Consider the following 18,607-nt stretch of genomic DNA (forward strand, 5'->3'; position numbering starts at 1 on the left):
GTGGGACTGTGAGCCTGCATTTCAGGTATAAATACGCCTGCTGAGAAGGTGGGGATGGGACATTTGGAAACAAGGCTCTGAGGTGTCAGAGTTATGAGACACATGCTTGCTGGAAACTAATCCCAATAACCATCGCATTGCCTGCACTTCAGAGTTCTGCTCATCTGCTCTCTGTCTGCGTCACAAGAACCAGAGGAGAGGATGAAGGGAAAGTAGTCTAACAATGGCAGAACTGGACTCCAATATAAAACCCTACCTGAGCCCCCCTGGAACCAGAGGCTGGGAAGTTGGTTTGAACTGACATTTGCCAGATTTCCTGTGAAGACCAGGGGCCATTTCTGCAGAGGCTGAGGGATTCGCCCCTCGCTGGGCAAGTTCCTGCTCATTAAATAGTCCTCCCCTGTGGGAATCTGGACTTTTCCTAAGTTTTGTCTCCCCCCTCTAGCTGCTAAACGGCCAGGTACAGCCCCAGCCCCTCCTGTAGAGTCCCGGCTCCCTGCAAACTCCAGGGCAGTGGCAGGAATCGAGCTGGGTGGGAATTTCCTGCTGAAATGATTTCTCGACAGACGATGCACTTTCCACAAAACCAGAACTCTGTGGGAAAATGTTACTTTTGCTGAAACATTTCGATTTCTGTTGGGAAAATGGAAACGCAACATTCTGCTGTGGGTCGGCGGGGCCCAAATCACAGCCTCTCGGGTTGCTGACCTGAACCGAAACCTTCCACTGCAAACCGGTTTAACATTCAGCTGCACCAGCCTCATGCCCCCGCTCCCCCATGGACTCGGGCTCCTTCGGACTACATCTCCCATGATGCACCGCAATCGCCCTTCTGACTGAACCGCATGGGGAGTTGTGGGAGTCACATGACTTGAGGGCTGGGCTGGGCCCTGCCCCTCAGGCTCTCCGTGCCAGGCAATGGGTGCGGGGTCTGCTCAGTGCCCGCGGGGAGACCGGGCTGTGCAGGAGCCAGGGGGGCTGGGCCAGGGCTGCTCCCTTGTTCGGTGCAATAACCCGCCGCCCCGGCTATTCCAGCCATTCTGCCATTGCTAAAAACCCAGGGAAATCCCACAAACCAAAACAGATCACAACAACCAGGTGCCATGAGAGGCCCCCACCCCCTTCCCCAGCTTGTTCCCTCCTCCCCCATCCCATCAGCCCATCCCCCCAGCCTCCCACCTGCAGGGCGTTGTTCAACAGCTTCCCCACACTGCGGAAGCAACCGGTCTCCAGCTGGTGGCGCTGTAGCCACCTTAGGGCGTCCTCTAGGTGCTTCTCGTCGATGGAGATGTAGTCCCTGGCCTGGCCAAAGGACTTGAGAACGAAGGCCGTCAGCCTGGGCAGGGAGAGACCCCGTGAGAGGGACACTCTGCAGGAGATGCTGCGGGCCAGGAGGGAGGTGCGTGGGGGACGGGGCTGGGGGTCAGCATTGCGGGGGTGAGCAGAGCTGTCAGTTGAACCCAGGAGGGGAACAGGGGGATTTGGAGTGAGTAAGTGGGACAGAGCTGTGTGGGGAGCAGGAATGGAATAGCAGTGCGGCTGGGGGTCAGGCTGCAGCCCGGTAGGCCCTGCCCACCCAGAGCCCTGACTCGCCCGTGCTGTGCGGCCCCTCACCAGGTGTTGCCTGTGGCGTCACTCTCCCTAAAGGCGCTGTAAGAGCCGTCATTGTGCTTATAGAGCAGCTCGCCCTCATAACCTGCGGGGATGGGAGAGAGACAGCGAGTCCTGGATCCACTCACATTCAGGGGCTAGAATCCACGCCCAGCCTGCGCCCCGTGGGGCCCGCTAGCCCTCCCCTCCTCCACAACGCTAAGACTCAGAGATTCCAGGGGTCAGTTTGAATAGGGGGACAGAGTTAAGGCTGAATAGGGCCCTGATCCACCAAACCCTCCAGCGCCCTGACCTGGGGCTGGATCCCAACCAGTGCCCCCTAAAGGGGAAAGGGCTCCTCTCCCATTCCCTGAACCCTGAGTCAAACAGTCCTTATGTTCTGGGCCTCAGAACTGGTGCCCCAGAGAGGAAAGGCCAAGGATCTAATTCCCTGACCCCCAGAGCCAGCCAGTGTCCTGATCTGGGTATGGATTGGAGCCCGGGCCCCAGAAGTGGCATAGACAGGGCCCTCGTATGGCCCCACCAAGCCCTTGGAGTGGAGAGGCAGGAAGACACTCACCTCTCCGAAGGAATCCCTGGGCCTTGTCTCTGATCTCTGGGCTCAGCTGCCCGGTCTTCTCCAGGTACTGTTGAGTGTAGATGTTGGGAGCGAACCAGACCATGTTCTCCTCTCCATCATCATCGGACATGGCCAGCAGGCGGTCTATGTTCTGCAGAGCCGTGGCCATTATGTCTCCGGGAACCAAGGGAGTTGGGGGAGCAGAGAATTACCAGGCTGCACAACAGCTGCCCTGTCCCTAACACCATGTCTGTAGATCCCTGGCACACAGGGGCCCAGAGCCCCCAGTTTGATTCAGGATGGGTGGGGTTACGTGGATAGAATCATAGAATATTAGGGCTGGAAGAGACCTCAGGAGGTATCTAGTCCAACCCCCTGCTCAAAGCAGGAGCAATCCCCAACTAAATCATCCCAGCCAGGGTTTTGACAAGCCGGGCCTTAAAAACCTCTAAGGATGGAGATTCCTCCACCTCCCTAGGTAACCCATTCCAGTGCTTCACCACCCTCCTAGTGAAATAGTGTTTCCTAATATCCAATCTAGACCTCCCCCACTGCAACTTGAGACCACTGCTCCTTGTTCTGTCATCTGCCACCACTGAGAACAGCTGAGCTCCATGCTCATTGGAACCCCCTTCCGGTAGTTGAAGGCTGCTATCAAATCCCCCCCTCACTCTTCTCCTCTGCAGACTAAATAAGCCCAGTTCCCTCAGCCTCTCCTCGTAAATCATGTGCCCCAGCCCCCGATCATTTTTGTTGCCCTTCGCTGGACTCTCCAATTTGGCCACATCCTTTCTGTAGTGGGGGGCCCAAAATTGGACACAATACTCCAGATGTGGCCTCACCAGTGCCGAATAGAGGGGAATAATCACTTCCCTCGATCTGCTGGCAATGCTCTTACTAATGCCGCCCAATATGCTGTTGGCCTTCTTGGCAACAAGGGGACACTGCTGACTCATATCCACATATTCTCGTCCACTGTAACCCCCAGGTCCTTTTCTGCAGAACTGCCGCTTAGCCAGTCGGTCCCCAGCCTGTAGCGGTGCATGGGATCATTCCATCCTTAGTGCAGGACTCTGCACTTGTCCTTGAACCTCAGATTTCTTTTGGCCCAATCCTCCAATTTGTCTAGGTCACTCTAGACCCTATCCCTACCCTCCAGTGCATCTACCTCTCCCCACAGCTTAGTGTCATCCATGAACGTGCTGAGGGTCCAATCCATCCCATCATCCAGATCGTTAATAAAGATGTTGAACAAAATTGGCCTGAGGACCGACCCCTGGGGCACTCCACCTGATACTGGATGCCAACTAGACATTGAGCTGTTGATAACTACCCTTTGAGCCTAACAATCTAGCCAGCTTTCTATCCACCTTATAGTCCATTCGTCCAATATGTGGTGATGAATGGCCAAGATGCCAATGCCCTGGCACAGCTTCATGGCATCACCGCAGGAGTCTATTGCCCTCACTGGGGACGAGGCCCTGGAGCACAGACTGCAGGGACCAGTCCTGCCCTGGCTCCAGACACCCACAAGATCTCATTGGTCTTTTCCAGCTGTGATGCCCCGGCCTCTCTGATCAGAGCGCTGGGTCACAGACGGGCTGGCTGGAGAAGGGCACCGTGCCCTGGCAGGGATGGGGCAGGAGAATTCCTTACCGTGGACAGTCACGTGGGCCCGCTCGGACCCCGCCAGGACGTTCGCAGGCAGCTGTAAGGAGATTTCTTCAGAGGCTGTGTGACACGAAGGCAAAGACAAACCCTTAAAGGCCCGTTGGGAACCTGCCCGTCTCCAGCCAATCAGATCCCTCCATTCCTCACCGTCTGGGGCTCTCGCCCAGTCACAGCCCCTCTCTCAACCCCAAGCTCCCCCCGCCGTGGCACATACGTGCCCTTGAGGGCGAGGGCTGGGGGTTCTCAGCGGAGGGTCCTGCCTGTGGGAGTTGGTTCCTCTCCTGGCCCCAGAGAGCTGGTGTGACGAGCTTTGCAGGGAGCATTGTACACACGGGGGCCAGGCTGCAGGGGAGAGAAGCTGGCGCAACAGGGGCCCAGTGAGACTCGGGAGCAGGAGCCGGACGTGCTCGAGCCTTAGGCCCATGGCAGACGGTTCCATAACTGGCCACTAGGGGGTGCATCTTCCCCAGGCAGCTGGGCCTGGACCTGACCCAGGCAGGTAATTGGCCTGGATGCCCCCTGGTCCGGTCCGGCCTGGCGGCTCCTGTGCCCCTAGCTGGGCCATCCAGTGGCTCAGCCATCACTGACGTGCCGCAGCCAAGAGACTCCCCGTGTTAGTGACACCCACTGAGCCCCGCACAGGTGCTGGGATCCTACCTTCCTGGCAGAGCAGGGAGCTGTGCGCCTTCTCCTCCAGGATCCCCCCAGCTGTGGGGAAGGAGCATCAGACAGAAGATCAGAAGAAGGGACCGTGCACGTCACAGCCTGACAGGGCCTGCTGGGTCAGCCAGTGCCCCTAACCAGGGCAGGATCATCCCCTACAGCCCGTGCTGTGGGGCTAGGGCACATCCAGCTCTCAGCGCCCCAGCAATGGGGCTCCCGTCCCTTCCCCGGGGAGACTGTTCCCAGCCCAGCTGATCTCGCGGCTTCCTCCTCTTCAGCGCGGAGCTTCCCTCTGCTAGTTCCCTCCACCCCTTCGAGCCCTCCCGTGTGTGACACTCAGCCACCCCCCTTGGGGCTAACCCCATCTCTGTCTGTCCCATCTCTCGCCAGCTCCCTGATCTCGCTGGGACGGGACCGTGTGACGGGGCAGTGCAGGTCGGGGTCCGAGACGGGACGTGGTGCTGGGGTATTATTTTCTGTGGCAGGACAAAGAACAATCACAAGTGCAGACTCGGCCCACGGCCACCAGGGGGTGAGACCCAGGCCCCGGATCTCCCTCCGCTCTGCCCAGAGGCCCCGACCAGACACTGACCTGGACCAGCAGGGGCTTTATCACGGTGTCCACTCGCCCCTGAGCCGGCACCACGGCCAGCTCTGTGCCGCACAGCTCCTCGGTGCGCAGAGCCTCGGTACTGACGGTGAAGTTCACCTCCCCTGCCGAACAAGGTGGGAGACACCCCCGTTAGACAGACCAACGCCCCTGCCCGAGGGAGACAGGACCCGGGTCAGAGTGGGTGGAGAATAGTGGAAGTGGGAGGGGAGAGGGTGGTGAAGAAGGGAGAGAAAAGCAGAAAAAGAAAGAAAATGGACAGAGAGAGTGGGGGTGTGATAACTGAAGGGGGGACAGCTCCCTTTGATGGACACCCAGCCACCAGTTGGATGTAAAATCCCTCTTCATGGCTGTTCTCTGGTTGCTTTACCTGTAAGGGTTAAAAAAGTCCTCCAGGTAAAGAAAAGGTCACCTGACCAAAAGAGCCAATGGGAAGGCTAGAAGTTTTTAAAATTGGGAAGGAAGCTACCCTCTGTGTCTGTGGTTGTTCTCCGACTCTAGAGAGGGGGGAACAGAGCAAAGACAGGACCATGACTACGCTATGAGCAGCTTTAAGCCAGGTCTGAGAAATCATCAGATTGTACCTGGAAATACTGATTTGAACCCCCCCCCCCAATGTGTAAGTAAATTAGGAATGTTTAGAAAGATGCAATTAGGTTTTTTCTGTTTATTTTTTTAAGGCTTGTGGGCTCCTCTGTGCTAAACCCAGATGCTTTTGCTTGCTTGTAACCTTTAAGCTGAAGCCCCAAGAAAGCTATTTTCGGTGCTTAATTTTTGGAATTGCTCTTTTAAAAACTAGCAAAAGCCAAAGTTCCAGATGTATTTTCTTCCTTTTTGTTTTTAATAAAATTTACCTTTTTAATGAACAGGATTGGATTTTTGGTGTCCTAAGAGGTTTGTGTATGTTGTTTGATTAGCTGGTAGCCACAGCTAATTTCCTTTGTTTTCTTTCTCAGCTCTTCCCCGGAGGGGGTGTGAAAGGACTTGAAGGTACCCCACAGGGAGGAATTCCCAAGTGTTCCTTCCTGTGTTCAATGGGTTTTTTTTGCATTTGGGTGGTGGCAGCATTTACCAAGCTAAGGTCAGGGAAAAGCTGTAACCCTGGGAGTTCGATACAAGCCTGGAGTGGCCAGTATTAACTTTTAGAATCCTTGTGGGCCTCACTTCTGCACTCGGCGTGCCAGAGTGGAGGTTCAGCTTTGACATGGTGGCAGAGCGGTGGGATCATTTTGAACCAGAAGCACAGACCTCAGGATTTTAAAAGGACTCATTTTTCCTTTTGGCTTCTTTTCTTTTCTTTGCTGCTGGAAGAGGAACGGGCACGGCATAGGATTAGCCTGCAAAGACAGGGAGTCCAACTTTTTTTTTTTTCTTTTCTAACTTCATGGCAACGAAATAGTTAGGCTAGAGTAGGGCAGCCCAGTGCAGAAGGTTGAGGTTGGGCACGAAAACCCTAGAGCAACCAGTCTACCCAAGGTGGCTCGCCACGGAGAAGAGAGACCCAGATCAAGCCCAGACATCCAGCTCCATGACAGAAATGAAGGGAGGGAATGGGGGACCGGGAACTTCCCAGAAGGGAAGGGTCAGCCCTCCCTCCCCCGACCGAGATCCAGGTGCAAAGCTGGAGGGATGCCCTTAACCCAGACTGAGTTTTGATTGCGTAAGACAGGGATTTCTTCCTACAGATGATGTGCTTGGAAGCAGAGGACAAAAGAGAGGTGAAGTGCTAGGAGTTGGAAGTGGAGGAGAGGAGACAGGCGAAGCACTTGGAGGCAGAGTTAGAGCTGAAGTGCTTAGAGCTGGAAAGGGCTAAGCTGGGTCCACCATGTAACCCTAACAGTCCTTCTCCAGGTACCGCTCCCCATTCCAAGAAATTCCCCACATACAAGGTTGGCGATGATACAGAGGCCTTCTTAGAAAATTTCAAAAGGGCCTGCCTTGGGTACAACACCCCTATAGACCAGTATATGGTGGAGCTGAGGCCGCAACTCAGTGGACCCTTAGCAGAGGTGGCAGCTGAAATGCCTAAAGAACACATGAACGAGTACAAAATTTTAAAACAAAAGGCTAGAATTAGAATGGGGCTAACACCTGAGAAGGCCTGTCGGAAACCAGATGTGGAATTTTCCTGACACGCCTACCACATTGTGAAAAAATTGGGATGCCTGGATATCAGGAGCAAGTGTTAAATCTCTGGAAGATCTGTCTCTCCTAATGCAAATGGAGCAGTTCTTAGAGGGTGTTCCTGAGGAAATAGAAAGGTACATCCTAGATGCGAAGCCCAAAACTATAATTGAGGTGGGGGGATCAGAACCAAATGGATGGAGGTGGCGGAGAAGAAGAAAGCTAGTAGCAGTTGGTGGGGTACCAGAAGGGACAACCCAAGACAACACCCCACCGTCAGAGTCAGCCCAAGGCCCCACCTCACAAGGAGGAGCCCTCCACACAGCCAGGGAGACCCCCAATGCCCTCTTGTCCCACCACCCCACTTTCCAACCACCCGCCTTGCCCCAGCCCACAGTCAGCTGGGTGATGTTTAAATGTAATAAGCTGGGGCATGTGAAAGCCAACTGCCCCAAGAGCACCATCCGACTACAACTCATCACCCTGGAGTCCCACAAAGAACCTTGAGGCCCAGATGTCTCACAAATACCCCCAGAGCGAAGGGAAACTGTGAGTGTGGGCGGGAGGAAGATTACTGTGTGGAGAGACACTGGCGCACAGATGTCAGCTATCCGCCAAGCCCTGTTGGACCCTAAATTCAGCGACCCAGAGGCCCAAGTGATGGTGCAACCATTTAAGGCCAACTTTTCTAACTTGCCTACAGCCAGGTTGCCTGTCCAGTAGAAGGGCTGGTCAGAAATACGGACTTTTGCAGTCTATGACGATTATCCCGTTCCCATGCTGCTGGGAGAAGACTTAGCCAACCACGTGAGGCTAACAAAAAGGGTGGGGATGGTCACCCGCAGCCAGGCTAAACAGGCCTCCACACCTAACTCCATTCCTGAGCCTCCTACAAGAGCCCAGTCTTTGTCCCCAGATACCACAGGCCCAGGGACCCAGCCAGAGGTGGTGGAACCAGACCCCAGACCAGAGTCTATGGCAGTAGTTGTAAAACCAGTTCCTGGAACGCAGCCAGAACCAGCCCCAGGATCAGAACTGGCGGAGCACTCAGCACCAGAGCCCGTGCCTGCAACCCCACCAGAGTCAGGGGAGCCAGCACCAAAGGGCGCCACAGAGCCTGCACCTAGAGCAGCAGCTAAACCGGTGCAAGAGGCTCAACCAGAGCCTGAAATACCACCTAGTGCACCAGCGGAGAGCGGTTCACAGTCAATGGAACAACCCCATCACCTGCATCGCTTCCAGTGGGACCAAGCCCAGGTCCACCACCCAGTGAGGAAATAATGTCTCCAGCCTCAAGGGAGCAGTTCCAGGCAGAGCGGGAAGCAGATGAGAGACTCAAGGGAGCTGGGACGGCAGCACGGAGTGACCCACCGCCTCTCAGCTCTTCTAACAGGTCCAGGTTTGTTATAGAAGGAGACCCTTTCTGGTGGGCACAAGGAGGACTGACATCTTCAGAGACAGTTGGTAGTTCCAACTAAGTATAGGGAAAAGCTCTTGAGCTTAGCCCACGATCACCCTAGTGGCCATGCTGGGGTGAACAGGACCAAGGACCATTTGAGGAAGTCATTCCACTGGGAGGGGATGGGCAAGGACGTTTCTACCTATGTCTGGTCTTGTGAGGTGTGCCAGAGATGGGAAAGCCCCAAGTCCAGGTCAAGGCCCCTCTCCAGCCCTCCCCATAATTGAGTTTCCATTTCAGCATGTAGTGTGGATATTCTGGGTCCTTTCCCTAAGAAGACATCCAGAGGAAAGCTGTACATACTGACTTTCATGGATTTTGCCACCCGATGGCCGGAAGCAGTAGCTCTAAGCAACACCAGGGCTAAAAGCGTGAGCCAGGCATTGGCAGACATCGTTGCCAGAGTAGGTTGGCACTCTGACATCCTTACAGATTCGGGAACTGACTTCCTGGCAGGGACCATGAAACCTCTTTGGGAAGCTCATAGGGTGAACCACTTGGTTGCCACCCCTTACCACCATCAAACAAATGGCCTAGTGGAGAAGTTTCATGGGACTTTGCGGGCCATGATACATAAATTCGTGAATGAGCACTCCAATGTGTTGCAGCAGTTACTCTTTGCTTGCAGGGCTGTACCACCTCCCAGTTTGGGACTTTCATCCTTTGAACTCATTTATGGCCACGAAGTTATGGGGCCGTTACAGGTGGTGAAGCAGGAATGGGAGGGGGTTACATCTTCTCCAGGAACTAACATTTTGGACTTTGTAACCAATCTGCAAATCACCCTCAAGGACTCTCTAGCCCTTGCTCGAGAAAACCTACAGGATGCTCAACAAGAGCGAAAGGCCTGGTATGATAAACATGCCAGAGAGCGTTCCTTCAGAGTAGGTGACCAAGTCATGGTCCTGAAAGCGCTCCAGGCCAATAAAATGGAAGCACTGTGGGAGGGGCTATTTATAGTCTGAGAGCGCCTGGGAGCTGTTAATTACCTCCTAATGTTTCCAGACCCTACCCTAAAACCTAAAGTATACCATGGTAATTCTCTAAAGCCCTTTTATTCCAGAGAAATCAAAGTTCTCCAGTTTACAGCCCAGGAGAGAGATGACGCTGAGTGGCCTGAAGGAGTCTACTATAAAGGGAAAAGCAATGGTGGCATAGAAGAGGTGAGCCTCTCCATGACCCTTGGGGATAAGCAGCGACAGCAAATCCAGGAGCTGTGCACCAGCTTCACGCCAATGTTTTCAGCCACTCCAGGACAGACAGAACAGGTGTACCACACCATTGACACCATTCTAATTCGCCCAATTAGAATAATAGAAATCTAGAACTGGAAGGGACCTTGAAAGGTCATCGAGTCCAGTCCCCTGCCTTCATAGCAGGACTGTAAGAGGGCCAGACTCACCCCTGCAGCGCCTCCTGCTGGTCTTCCAGGGAATTAGCTCACCAGCCTCTGGAGCGCCCTCTGCAGGCCAGTAATCCACCTTGTCCTCAGCACTGGCCCCCGTGTCCTTCCCAGGGCCCCGGTGCCCCTTGCCCTGGGTGCTGCCCCCTGGCAATACCCACACATGCTAGGTCTCCCCTCCCAGGGGAACCCCCACCCACTAACCCCACCTCACCTCAGGATACAGGCCACTGCCAGTCACATCTAGCCCCCACTCTCTGGGGCAGACTGCAGTATAGGCCACTCATCATCAGCAAGGAGGGTTTAGACCTACTGCCTTGGCCTGCCCTCTGCAACCCCCAGTACCCCTTAGCCTATTACCAGGCCACAGCCTGGGGCTATCCAGGCTGGAGCTCCCCAGCTCCTCAGCCTTTCCCCAGCCCTGCTCCACCCAGGTACCCTGTCTAGTTCCCTGCAGCCAGGCCCTTCTCTCTCTCTGCACTCAGAGAAAGACTCTTGAGCTACTGGCTCCCAGCCTTCTTATACAGGCCAGCTGGGGCCTGATTGGGGCATGGCCCAGCTGTGGCTACTTCCCCAATCACCCAGTAGCTTTTCCCTTTGCCCCAGCCCTCTGCCAGGGCTGTTTTAAACCCTTCAGGCAGGAGCGGGGTAACCACCCCGCTACAAGGACCAAGTACCATCCCTGACAGATTATTTTTGCCCCAGATCCCTAAATGGCTCCCTCAAGGATTGAACTCACAACCCTGGGTTTAGCAGGCCAATGCTCAAACCACTGAGCTATCCCGCCCCCTACTGGATAGCTCCTTAAGCCAAAACCACAATAGAAAGGGAGCTCAAGGACGTTACAGAGGGGTGTAATCCACCCCTCTGAGAGTGCATGGGCATCTCCAGTGGTTCTGGTTCCCAAACCAGATGGAGAAATCTGCTTTTGTGTAGACTACCGTAAGCTAAATGCTGTAACTTGCCCAGAAAAGTATCCAATGCCACGCACAGATGAGCTGTTGGAGAAACTGGGATGTTCCCAGTTCATCTCCACCTTAGACTTAAGTAAGGGGTATTGGCAAGTGCCGCTAGATGACCCAGCCAAGGAAAGGTCAGCCTTCATCACCCGCGTAGGGCCGTATGAATTTAATGTGCTCCCTTTCGGACTGTGAAATGCACCCGCCACCTTCCAGAATTTGGTAGATAACTTTCTGGCTGGATTTGGGGAATTTGTAGTTGCCTACCTTAACGACGTGGCTATATTCTCAGATTCATGGGCAGAACACCTGGAACACCCTCAGGCTGTCTTCCAGCGCATAAGGGAGGCAGGATTAACCGTAAAGGCCAAAAAGTGTCCAATAGGCCTAAACAGGGTAACATACCTTGAACACCAGGTGGGTCAAGGTACTATCAACCCCCTACAGGCTAAGGTAAATGCTAGCCAAAATTGGCCTGTCCCTAAGTCAAAGAAGCAGGTCCAATCCTTCTTGGGCTTGGCCAGGTATTACCGATGATTTGTACCACACTACAGCAAAAAACTTTCTGAGTGGGAAAGTCACTGGTCAGCCTTAGAAAAAGAATGTTACGCCATTGTGTATGCTCTGGAGAACCTACGCCCCATACATTTGGGGGATTTGATAGCAGCCTTCAACTACCTGAAGAGGGGGAGGGGGGGTTCCAAAGAGGATGGAGCTTGGCTGTTCTAAGGGGTGGCAGATGACAGAACAAGATGCAATGGTTTCAAGTTGCAGTGGGGGAGTTCTAGGCTGGATATTAGGAAACACCATTTCACTAGGAGGGTGGTAAAGCACTGGAATGGGTTACCTAGGAAGGTGGTGGAATCTCCATCCTTAGAGTTTTTAAGGCCTGGCTTGACAAAGGCCTGGCTGGGATGATTTAGTTGGTGTTGGTCCTGCTTTGAGCAGGGGGTTGGACTAGATGACCTCCTGAGGTCTCTTCCAACCCTAATATTCTATGATTCTATGGTTTGGGGATGGCAGTTCCACCTGCAGACGGACCATGCTGCACTGAAGTGGCTTCACTCAGTCACAGAAACTAACAAAATATTTCTTCAGTGGACCTTAGCTCTTCAAGACTTTAATTTTAAAATACAACACATTTCAGGAGCCTCTAACGAAGTGGCTGATGCACTCTCCTGGGAAGATTTCCCAAAATCAGCCAGGTAAAAATGTCCCTGCATTCTAAGTCATTGTAATCCTTGAAATGTAAAAAGTACTGTTCAGTTTTTCATGTAATTATTAGTGACATTAGAGGTGCATGTATCTTATTAACTCTGTTTCCTAAACCTCCAGGAAGAAATCCCAGCCGGTGTGGCACCAACCTAAACCAGGCTGGCCAGCACCGGCTGTGAAATTGGGGGGCGTGTGATAAATAAAGTGTGTGGCTCTCTTTGATGGACACCCAGCCAGCCAGTTAGCTGTAAAATCCCTCTTGGTAGCTGTTCTCTGGTTGCTTTACCTGTAAGGGTTAAAAAAGTCCCCCAGGTAAAGAAAAGGGCTTGTGGACTCCTCTGTGCTAACCCCAGATGCTTTTGTTTGCTTGTAACCTTTGAGTTGAACCCCCAAGAAAGCTATTTTGGATGCTTAATTTTTGGAATTTCTCTTTTAAAATCCAGCAAAAGCCGAAGTTCCAGATGTATTTCTTCCTCTTTGTTTTTAATAAAATTTACCTTTTTAATGAACAGGATTGGATTTTTGGTGTCCTAAGAGGTTTGTGTATGTTGTTTGATTAGCTGGTAGCCACAGCTAATTTCCTTTGTTTGCTTTCTCACCTCTTCCCCGGAGGGGTGTGTGTGAAAGGGCTTGAGGGTACCCCACAGGGAGGAATTCCCAAGTGCTCCTTCCTGGGTCCAAGGGGTCTTTTTGCATTTGGGTGGTGGCAGCATTTACCAAGCCAAGGTCAGCGAAAAGCTGTAACCTTGGAGTTTAATAGAAGCCTGGAGTGACCAGTATTAATATTTAGAATCCTTATGGGCCCCACTTCTGCACTCGGAGTGCCAGAGTGGAGATTCAGCCTTGACAGCGGGAGAAAAGAGAGAGAAGGCTAGAGGGGAAGGGAAGGACGGAGGGAAGTGGTGACTGGGGGAAATGGTGAGTAGGCCGTAAAGGGTTTTTCTGCTGGGGTTTCCTCTCTTCCACACCCCACAGTTCTTCCCATCCCCTCCCCTTCCCCTCGGCACCAAGCCCTCAGTGACTCTGTTCTGCGCCCTCCTCCTCACTCCCAGCACAGAGCCTCCAATGCCCTTTACCCGTCTGTCCCCCCTTGCAGAGCCTTCAAAGACCCCTACCTGCTTCCCTAGTGCAAAGGCTCCAGCACCCCTTCTTTACCCCCCCCACTATGCAGAGCCCCCCACCCCTTCCCTGCCCCTCCCCTCCGGCACAGAGCCCCCAGCGCCCCTTACCCAGGCTGCTCGCCGTCACCTCCCACTGGAAGGTTTTCCCTTCGTCTGCACAGAGGCAGCTGGTATAGGCGCCGTCCTCGCCCGCCTGCACCTGGAACTGCGCAGACTCCGCCAGCGTCACTCGCACCTGTGGGGCCCAACACGCGAGCCCCCTTAAGGCTGTGGGGGACGCGCTCACACACGTAGCTTCAGGCTGAGACGTGACCCATCTGGGGCTCAGGCCCCCTCACCGCGATGTGCTGACCCCAGTGGTCACAGGGTCACAGCCAGTGACTGCCGGTGCCACTTGCCGGCCTGCGCCGCTGCCCAGCTCCCCAGCCCCAGGTCACTGGCCCCAGCAGCTCCAGCAGCTCAGCCCCGGGCGGCGCTCACCTTGATGCACTGCCGCAGATAGTTGAAGACGGTGGCCTTTAGGGCAAAGGCCTCTCCCCGGATCACAGAGTACGGCAAGGCCAGCTCCACAAAGAAGGGTTTGAAGGCCGTGAAGCTGGCTGTGGGCGAGAGGCCAAAGCCCACCTCGGCTGTGCAGAACATCCCAGCTTTCGACTCCGTGAGGGTGTCGGGCACCGAGACTGGGACGTCCTTGGAACCCCCCTCGCTGGGCCGGGACGGACACAAACAGAGCGTCAGACACGCGGCCGCCCCGTGGGAAGCACCCAGAAGCACGGCCACCGGAGACGTCCCTGCCCGACCCTACGCTGGGTTGGGGCCCTGGGCCGGTGGCACAGAAACAGGCCAATCCCAGAGAGCAGAGAGGGAAGAGCTGTCAGTGCCCCCCTCTCGTCCCCTCCTCCGCCCACGCCAGCTAGCGCAGGATCCTTCCTTGCTCCGGGGCTCTCCGGGCTGGGCTCAATGTCCCACGGGATGGGGATCCCCCCTTCCACAGCCAGACACGTCTCCCTGTCAGGGGGCTATTCCTGGGTGTCAGCCTCAATTCCTCCTGCTCGGCCCCTCCCACTTCTACCCCATGTGCCACCCTCCATGGCCCCCTCCCGGGGGTTCATTCCCCTCCCATGTTCTCAGCGTTGGAGCTTCCAGGCACCACATGGGAATGAAAACACCACGAAGGGCAATGGGGCCAGGATGATAAACCCCCTGCCGACCGCGACGGGATGCAGGGAGGGGCTGGCGCGAACCCCGCTTTGCTGGCGAGTCGCAGGGTCTCGGTGCTACCTGGGTTCCCAGCCCTCTCCCCCGCTCTGCGGGTTCATTATATCTGTAAAGAGACTAATCCCACGAGCCTGGGGGCTTGTTATTCCCTGTTGCTGTGCTGGGTTCCTCTCCGCTGGCAACAGGGCGCAGGAACCAGCCCCATGCAGGCAGCAAGCCCTCCCCCAGCCAGTGCACCGCCTCTGGGAGATGCTGCTTTCGAGGGTCTGGCCTGGAGGACTCTCCGCAGGGACGGTCTGTGACAGTTCCTCACTCACCCTACAGGCACCAGGTCCCACAGCCATGTCTCTGGGAAGTACGCACGTGGTGCTGGCTCCGCCTGGGCGCTGGGTTCCGGCACGGGCCGGGCATTGCTCACTGGGGTCGCTGCTGCACTATCTACACTTGCCTCCATGTTCTCAGGGGTCATGACTAGAAAAGATGCAAAGGGGGTTGAGGGAACCCCACACTGTATTGGGGCAAATCCAGGCGATGATTGATGTGTGTTTGCACCTGTAAAGTCTCCATATTTGGGCACTTTTCGGGGATTGGATGTGGCACTGACCCCTGCCCAGATGTGACCTGAACTGGGAGCAGCCAGTGGCAGGACTGGGGCTGGACCGGGGTCAGGCTGTGGGTGCCCTAGATGCAGCACACACTAGTAGGGGGAAAAACAATAACAGAAAATGTGGAAATGGCAGAGGTGCTTAATGACGTCTTTGTTCCGGTTTTCACCAAGAAGGTTGGTGGTGATTGGACGTCTAACATAGTGAACACCAGTGAAAATGAGGTAGGATCAGAAGAGGCTAAAATAGGGGAAGAGCAAGTTAAAAATTACTTAGACAAGTTAGATGTCTTCAAGTCACCAGGGCCTGATGAAATGCATCCCAGAATAGTCAAGGAGCTGACTGAGGAGATATCTGAGCCATTAGCGATTATCTTTGAAAAGTCATGGGAGACAGGAGAGATTCCAGAAGACTGGAAAATGGCATGATATTTGCCCATCTATAAAAAGGGAAATAAGGACAACCCAGGGAGTTACAGACCAGTCAGCTTAACTTCTGTACCCGGAGAGATAATGGGACAAATAATTAGGCAATCAATTTGCAAACACCTAGAAGATAATAAGGTGATAAGTAACAGTCAGCATGGATNCAGGTGGGTTTGGGCTTGGCTGGGATCCCTGCCTGAGTCGCTCACCCTGAAAGTTCCCAGCCCCTGAACTCTGGGTCAGGCAGTGACTTGATCAGGCCAGTGGGGAACTCAGCAGGGAGCTCCCTTGGGAGCCTGAATGGGGGAAGGGCGGGGAGGAGGGAGGGTCTCTGGGAGCTGCAGGGGCAGAGGGGAGGGGTGGAGGTTTGGAGAGGCTGCGTGGCGGGAGGGGGGCAGGGAACATACCCACAGAGGCCTAGCACTGAGATGGAAACGGTCCCTATGGTGAGTTCCCTGGGCTTTGTCCAGGCTGGAGATGGGGTGTCCCTCGGGAGCCTGTTCCCCCCGGGCGGTGCCCTCGGGTCAGGGCTGAGGGGCGCTGGCAGGGGCCCCCTTACCCAGCGGCTGCCCGGCAGTGCCTGCTCCAGGCTAAGGAGAAGGATTTGAGCCCCCGGGTGTCGATCCAGCCCCCGTCGGCAGCACAAGGTACTTGGGGGCTGCCGGGGATGAGCCGTGTGTGGGGGCAGCGGCTGAGCAGGGCGTGTCCGTGTGCCAGGATCCCAGCGGGAACCGCATCGCCCAGTGGCGAGATGTGACTCCACAGCAGGGCATCGTGGATCTGTCCCTCCCGCTGTCTGCAGAGCTGGCCCTGGGGACGTACGCCATCGAGGCGCAGGGGACGAGGCACTCGTTCAGCGTGGAGGAATACGGTGAGCAGCGGGGCCCAGGGCAGCGACCGAGGCCATGGCTCCGGCACGTGGTGGGGGAGGGGAATTCCTGAGTCTGTGTGGGGCGAGGTGTCCGTGGGTCCCTGTCAGAGGGTCCCTGGGAGCTCAGACCCCTGGGACTGGCCCAGCCAGCTCCAAGCTCTCCTGGGCCTCAGCCACCCCATGGCCACTCCTCCCTCAATAGGGCCCTGGGTGAGGGGGAATTCAGCCTCCCTGGCCCACCCCAGCCCTGCCCCACTCTGCCCTAGGGCCCTGGGGGAGGTCTCACGTCAGCGCCGCTGTGGGGACACAGAGCCGGGGATTTCAGAATGGCCGGCCCCAGATTTGTCACAATCATGAGTCAAAACCCCAAAATCGTTAGGTTTATTTTTAATGATTGTTTCATTCTTTTAGATCTGACTTTGGATTTTTTCACACACACTCCTGCCCCCGTATGTGTGCAGGAGTTACCCTAGTGCCAACTCTCCCAAAGTTATCGCAGGAGCTGATCCTAGCTCCTGCTGCAGGAGCTCGCTGGCTGCCGGATGAGATGGAGCGTCCAACTTCTCACCAACTCCCCAGCATCTAACTCTATCCCCCCAGCCCCAACTCAGCCTAGCCCAGCCCAGCACCCACCCACATCTGCCCTGTGCCTCCCAGTGCCATCTCCTGGAGCACAAGGGGCTCTTCACACATACACACCCTTCCCAGAGCTGGTGTTGCTGGGAGGGGGAGGGAAATGTCAGTGGCCCTCTCTTCACCCCTGTAGAGGAGCGGACTCACCCCTGCAGCGTCTCCGGCTGGTGACTTCTGGGAATTAGCTCGTTCCAGCTCTGGAGCGCCCTCTGCAGGCCAGGGATCTGCCTGTCCTCTGGCCCCCATGTCCCGCCCTGGACCCCAGTGTCCTATTGTCTGGGGTGCTGCCCCCTAGCAGTAACCCCTCACAGCTCTGGGTCTCCTCCTACCAGGAAAACCCCCACCCACTATCCCCACTTCGCCTCAGTCTTGGCTACTGCCCAGTCCCCATCTAGCCCCCGTTCACTGGGGCAGACTGCAGTGTCAGCCACTCATCACAGGCAAAGGGGTTCGGACCTGCTGCCTCTGCCTACCCATGGGCTGCCCCCTGCAACCCAGTATCTAATAGGCCTTACCAGGCCTGCAGCCTGGGGCTTTCCAGGCCGGAGCTCCCCAGCTCCCTAGGCCTTTCCCCAGCTCTGCTCCACTCTAGGCACTTAGTTACGCTCCCTGCAGCCAGGCCCTTCTCTCTCTGAACGCAGAGAGATACTGTTGAGCTCCTGGCTCCCAGCCTTTTTACACAGGCCAGCTGGGGCCTGATAGGGTGTGGCCAGCTACGGCCCGTCCCCACTCAGCTGAGGCTTGCTGCTTTCCTAGCAGCAGCCCTCCCCCCAGCCTCAGCCCTCTCCCAGGGCTGATTTCAAGCCATTCAGGGCAGGAGCTGGTGCCCACCCCGCTACAACGCGCCCCCCCCAACCCTCCTCTGGCTCCTGCGGGGGAGGGGGACAGAAGAGCTCTGATGTCTCCCTTGAAACAGCTGCCACCTACCCACCCTCACCCCAGACACCTGACCCTGACCCCCCAACTGCCTCCCACCCCCCTCCACTAGCATAAGGGAAAAAGGAGGCACCCCCCAAACACCCCCCACATTCACTGGCCCATCCCAGCGCTGCACATTCACCCAGCCCCAACACACGGTCCCCTCCTGGGGCTTCTGGGCCTCGGAGCCACCCAGCCAGCTCCTGTCAGTGCCCCAGGACGGCCCAGACCCTGAGGGACAAACTGCCCTGGAGCAGCCCCCCGGCTCCTCTGGCCTGAGCCCAGGGGTGAATTTGGCCCTGTCTGGCCAGGCTGCCTGGCGGGGGCCTGCTGAGGATGAGGTCCCAGCCAAACACCAGCTCCTGGAGGGGGCGGCGGCACTAGCGTAGCTAGTGGGGTGCAGGGGAAGCAGCCGCTTCTCCTCATCACATTTTTCAAAAGCGGCGCCTAAACGGGCCCCGCAGCTGTCCATTCCTCCCCTAGCTCACGTCCCCCATCTCCCCTCCCCTGAACACTCCGCCCCCCTGCTCCTCCCCCTCCCCT

The 18,607-nt window shown here is 55.9% G+C and overlaps 2 protein-coding genes across 10 annotated transcripts in view; one reads left to right on the forward strand and one right to left on the reverse strand.

Annotated features, from left to right (window-relative positions):
• Positions 1-18,607, reverse strand: part of LOC117869139 (alpha-2-macroglobulin-like protein 1) — a 777,004-nt gene that overhangs the window by 290,610 nt on the left and 467,787 nt on the right. The gene's annotated exons all lie outside the window — the stretch shown is intronic.
• The window catches only part of LOC117869140 (alpha-2-macroglobulin-like protein 1), a 582,774-nt gene that overhangs the window by 132,517 nt on the left and 431,650 nt on the right, over positions 1-18,607 (forward strand). The gene's annotated exons all lie outside the window — the stretch shown is intronic.

Source organism: Trachemys scripta, chromosome 23, assembly GCF_013100865.1.
Source record: "Trachemys scripta elegans isolate TJP31775 chromosome 23, CAS_Tse_1.0, whole genome shotgun sequence".
NCBI classification, from domain to species: Eukaryota; Metazoa; Chordata; order Testudines; family Emydidae; genus Trachemys; species Trachemys scripta.